This window comes from Eptesicus fuscus, chromosome 13, assembly GCF_027574615.1.
Source record: "Eptesicus fuscus isolate TK198812 chromosome 13, DD_ASM_mEF_20220401, whole genome shotgun sequence".
Classification (NCBI taxonomy): Eukaryota; Metazoa; Chordata; class Mammalia; order Chiroptera; family Vespertilionidae; genus Eptesicus; species Eptesicus fuscus.
In genome coordinates, this window is record NC_072485.1 from 7,105,780 (window position 1) to 7,111,779 (window position 6,000).

The window sequence follows — 6,000 nt, forward strand, 5'->3', positions numbered from 1 at the left end:
CCTCAGAGGACATAAATGCATGGGTTTGGGAATATAGAAAACTTTCGGGGGGAGAGTGGAAGAAAATGAGCCATTGTTGAGAACCTCCCGCATACTAGGTGCGACGCTGTTTGACATACAGTATTTGTAATTTTGCATCAAATCTGTGTTGTGACTATCATCACTCCCGTGTTACACCGAAGGCCACTGGGCTCAGAGGCTCAGCCAGGGCTGCTGCAAGTGGATGCTCTGTGCTTTGTGGTTACAGGGGCCAGAGGTGGGGCCAGTAAGTCCTTTGCCCAAAGCCGCACAGCAAGAGAAGGCAGAGCTGGGAGTGGAAGCCATGCTCTTTCTGCTGCACCAATCTTTGGAGACCCCATAGCAGTAAAAAGCAACCGAACTAGTTTCCCCCCCTCTCCTTAGAGACAGTTCCATCCGTGTATTCTGAAATCAAACGCAGGAAACATGGAGTTTTCTCCAAAACAACAGCAACCTCTCAGAAGAAAGAGTGAGAACTTGCTACGTGTGACACCCACTTCTGTCCCAGGTGTCGGGCTATTATCAGTGAGACACAGAGTCCGCTGACGTCTGGGCTGGACTATGACCCGAACCAGGTGGCTTTGGTTGGGATGATGCCAATCTGAAGACTGAAGTCAATGCTCAGTTAGAGATTTCCTACCCCACAGAAGTTTGGTTTCAGGTCTGGCATGGGACCGAGGATCTCAATTTTAAAAAGCTCCCTGGTGATTCTAGAGACAGCCAGGGCCGAGAAGCCCTCAGCAATCAGCCCTTCATCCTGGGGAGGGAGGGGAAGCCCGGAGGAGGCAGGTGGCTCGCTCAGCACCCCGCTGGTTAGTGTGGCTACTGAGTGTGATTCCCACCGGATCCTCTGTTGGCCTCAGAGGGGCAGGAAAAAGGTGAAGCAAGGGGAAGGAGAAAGAGGTGGATAACTGTTGGAAGAGAGAGCGATGTCATGTGTGTCTCTTAGGATAGGTGGTGGGGGCAGTGGGGAGGCAGCTAATTGTTCCCTGGGCCTGCTCAGCACGCTCTTACCCACCACGTCATAGTAAGCTGATCCCTGGAGGATATCACTGTTGTGAGCAGAAACTAGCTATGACTCATGCCAGGAAATTGCCTGCTCCTGTTATTAGTGAAGGTGAAAGGCAAAGCTGTTGAAGAAAAACACCTAAGAATACAGCGGCTTAAAGAACCTCATGGCGGGAGAGGTCCGGAAGGAGGTTTGTTTCTCCCATTCAACAGTGTGGTGGGTAACTGAGCTCATTTAGTCCATAAGGGCACGCAGGGACCCACACCACCCGGGGCATCAAACCGCCAACTAAGCTGGGCCCGGGAAGACCATGCGGGCACTGAGGTGACATGGGCCACTTTTGCTCATTTCCCAGGGATGAAAACGGAGTTCCCTGGAAGCAAGGGACATTGAGGAGTGGAGGCCCTTCCTGGCAGCCGGTGCCCAGCCACAGCTGTTCCTCTCGAAGGAGAAGACAGATTTTGGTAGCCCTCAAAGGAACTTACTCCTGGTGCCCTCTCCACCCACTCTTCCGGTCAAGAAGCATTTCGAGCACCTCCTGGGAGTTGGCCAGGCCTGGGAGTGGGCACAGAGCAGGATGTTTTAAGCAGAGAACACTCCTCAGAGGCTGTTTGGACTGCGTTGTGAAGATGAATAGGCATGCGAAGAAGGGTACGCCAAGCAGAAGACAGCTGTTAGAAGGTTGGGAGGTGGATGGGACGAGGGAAGGATTGAATGTGACAAAGTGCCTGGTGGTGGCCAGAGAGAACGGCGGGGCCAGACCATGCGGACTCTCTCATGAAGCTAGAACATCTGCATGTGAAAGGAAACTTTGGGGGGGTCGACCCCAAAATTTTAACCTTCATTGAAAGAAAGTTACATCTCCTAGGACAATGGAAACGAAGGAGAAAATAAACAAATGGGACTATATCAAAATAAAAAACTTCTGCACAGCAAAAAACAAAAAACAAAGAAACAAACAAAAAAAATCAACAAAACAACTAGAGACCCCACTACATGGGAGAACATATTTACCAATGATACATCCAATAAGGGGTTAATCTCCAAAATATATAAGGAACTCATACATCTTATCAAAAGGAAGACAAACAATCCAATAAAAAAATGGGCAAAGGGCCTAAATAGACACTTCTTCAAAGTGGACATACAGATGGCCAGGAGACATGAAAAAATGCTCAAAGTCACTGATCATCCGAGAGATGCAAATCAAAACGACAACGAGGTATCACCTCACACCTGTCAGAATGGCTACCATCAACAAATCAACCAACGACAAGTGCTGGCGAGGTTGTGGAGAAAAGGGAACCCTCGTGCACTGCTGGTGGGAATGCAGACTGGTGCAGCCATTACGGAAAACAGTATGGAGTTTCCTCAAATATTAAATCTGGAACTTTGCTATGGAGAGCACCTCCTTTGTTCTTACCTGCTGCTGTTTCCTCATGTTAGTCATTTTTGAGGAAGGCGAGTTGCTGTAGGGAGGCTGGGGTTGCTGCTGCATGTGGAGGTGCTGTCACGGCCAGGAGGGAGCAATCAGGGACCGATGCAGAGCTCAGGGATTCCCGGGCCCAGGGCAGAGACAGTGAAGCTGAGTCTGAACAGTTTCTTCTAAACAGTCACGAGGCAGAACGACAGTAGCCTGTGGCCAAGTCTTTCCCAGGGTCACTCTCTTGTGGGTTGTGATTTTAGCAGGCCACCCGACCAGTGCAGGGCCCTCAGGATGACCTCCAAGAGGGTCATCAGGGCCCTCAGGATGACCTCCAGGGTCTTTTCCAAGATCCTCTGGATGCTGACAGCACAGAGACTAGAATAATGGTGTCTGTGTCTTCCCAACCAAATGTTAGAACATGTGGTCTGGCAATTCAGGAACTCACTCTTCACAGAGATTTAGTAAACTCCTACTATGTGTCAGGCGTGGTGCTGAAGGGACAACAGTGAATAAGTCATGGCTCCCACCTCAAAACCGCTCCCAGTCTGGTTGGGGAGACACCCATACATCCTATATAATAAAAACCTAATATGCTAAGTATTTGGCTGTCTGTTCAATCAATCAAAGTGTAATATCCTAATGATATGCTAAGGCCACTCAACTGCTTGCTATAATGTGCACTGACCACCAGGGGGCAGATGCTCCAACCAGTAGGTTAGCTTGCTGCTGGGGTCTGGCCGATTGGAACTGAGTGAGACAGGCCAGACACACCCTAGAGCCCTCCCGCAGACCCTCCCTGGCTGGCCAACCTCCTGTGTTCCTCCCTGGCCCTGATCATGCACCGGTGGGGCCCTTCGCCTTGGCCTGTGCCCTCTCGCAATCCAGGACCCCTCAGGGGATGTCAGAGAGCTGGTTTCAGCCTGATCCTACTCAACGCAGGATCTGCCCCCTGGTGGTCAGTGCGCTCCCACAGGGGGAGCGCTGCTCAGCCAGAAGCCAGGCTCACCGCTGGCAAACTCAGTGGCGGTGGCGGAAGCCTCTCCCTCCTCTGTGGCAGTGCTAAGGATGTTCGACTGCTGGAGCGGGCCTAAGCAGTCAGTTGGACATCCCCCAAGGGCTCCCAGAATGCGAGAGGTCACGCTGGGCTGAGGGACCCCCTGCAAGTGCACGAATTTCATGCACTGGGCCTCTAGTGTAATTATAATGCAGTGTGTGGTGAGTAGCAGAATCCTGTTGTATGTGCACAGAGGAGACGTACCCAGCCCAGACTCTGGGGTTAGGGAGGGTTCTCTGGAGGAGGAACCAAGGGAATTGAGTCTTAGAGAATGAGCAGGGGTTCGCTGGGCCAGGCAAAGGGAGTGCAAAGATGAGGCAAGGGCAGGCGGATGGTTTTCCTGCCTGACCCACAGGTTGAGGTAAGGTCTAAAGGCAAGCCATATGAAGAGGGGACAATGACAAAGCACAGGCCCCTTGACTTTGCGGCCCAAATTCAAATGAAGGAGAAGGACCCTCCACTTCATATGAGGGTCTCAAACTCAGTGCCCAGCCACCAAAGGCTGACCTGTGTGACCCCTTCAGAGTTTCTCCCGGGGGTCATGGCAACCTAAAACTCCCTGGGGCTGCATGTGAGAACCCCTGCTTCATTGGAGGACTGTGAAACGTGGACCCCTTAAACGTGCAGTGCTGAGAGCAGGAGGTGGCGGGGCAGGTGTGTGCGACCCGACCCGTCAGGCTGATCAGCAGGGACTTGGCAGTGAGAGGTGTCATTAAGTTTACAGCGGGCACAGGCCAGGCCAGAAGACATGTCTTCAGGAGGCCCCTCTGTGCCTGGCTGGAGCCGTCCGGGAGGCAGGGCCTTCCCAGGGAGGAAACCGCTGCTGGTTCTGCTGGAGGTGGGCCGCTGGGCCTCCAGAAAGTGAATTCCAACCTGGCCATTTCCTCTTCCAAGACTCTGGGAATTAGCCCGCAGGCTCTGTTTCCTGACTTCGCTGCTGGCCTCAGCCGTCTGAGCAGATAAAGAAAGTCCACGGGAGGCACAGTGGTTTCCCGAAAAGCAGCCTTGGGGTGAGCCAGACCGGAATTTGAACCTTAGCCCTGCCGTCCTCAGGTGAGCAGCCTTGAATGCTTAACTTCTCTGAATCGTGATTCCCTCCCCCAGGAAATGAGGTTAATCGTATCTGTTTTTAAACAGCTGTTGAGAGAAGCAAAGCTCATTCTTCATACCTTTATTTCTCTGGTAGCGGCTGCATTCATTCATCCACCAACAGTTATTGACTGCTCCTTACTGCTAAGCATTGTTCTCAGCCTCTGTGCTGAGGAGTCCCGGGGCCCTGCCGTGAATTCACAGGGCTCCGCAGGCCACATTAAATGTTTAAGCCACTCCTGACATCTGTCAGACTCTAAACAGACTCTAACTCGCTCGGGACAGTTTGCATTTTCACCGTTAGATTGCCTTACGTGCCTTTTGATGACATCATATCTGTGGGAGGCTGGCTTTGTGTGGTCGCTGTGATAAAAATCAAGTACTTGGGAAAATCAATAGACAATAGGAAATGAGGGTGGTGGTGTCCACTCTGATTCCCAGGTTTGAGATGCTGTGCATTGTCCAATCAGCACACACTTCCCATTAGCAAGTAGTTGTGGTTATTTAAGAATAAATTAGAAATCTCTCTCCCCCCCCCATTGATATGTATTATTTTTTTCTAATAGCTGCTCAGTATTAGGACCTAAAATGCTTATTTCAGTATTTGGGCTTTAATGAACAGAACCCTTAGGTATTTCTTTTGTCCTAACCCTAGGAGGCTGAGACAAGGATGCCGGAGCCCCCAAGGGAACCCTCCGTGGGCTGGGGATGAGCTCCGGGGGAAATCTTTCTGTTCAAGCGCTGGGCCCATACTGGGTGTTTGTCCTTTCACAGACCCAGGAGAGTGTGTGCGCGCGCGGGTAACACTGACGAGCCTGCAGATTTTCTAACTGGCGTCCCGCCTGCCTGACCTTAGGATCACCTGGGGAACTTTGCAAAAATAGCTTCCCGTCTCGCCCTGGAGATTCTAATTCAGTGGGTCTGACAAAGGAATCTGAGTTTAAAAACCTCTGCTCTAGCTCTCATTCCGTTAGGCGGCCAGGATGGCCCAGATTTGGGGGGCCTGGTTGTTAACCTGGGTATAGCGGGGGGCGGGGAGCGGGGTGGGGGCGTGGGGGACAGGCTGTGGTCGGGGAACTGTGCGTTTCCGGATCTCCAAGTGGGTAAGGGGCGCGGGCACCTGCCGGCCGCACTCATGCCCGCGTCCATTCTGGGTGCGCAGCGGGAGTGGCCCGAAAGGAAGCCCCGGCGCGGGGAGGGTCACCCGCACCCCCTGCCCCGGGCCCAGTGATCGCGTACCTCCCGGGTGAGTGCCCACAGACCCCCAGACGCCTGGGGAGGGCTTGGGGCGGGGCGGGCGGTGGGCGTGGGAGACGACTGAGTGCGGCTGGAGAGCGGCGGCCGAGAGGTGGCAGCAGCGGCCCGCCAGCAGCCGCGAGCCGGGTGGGCGGGGGTCGAGGGCGG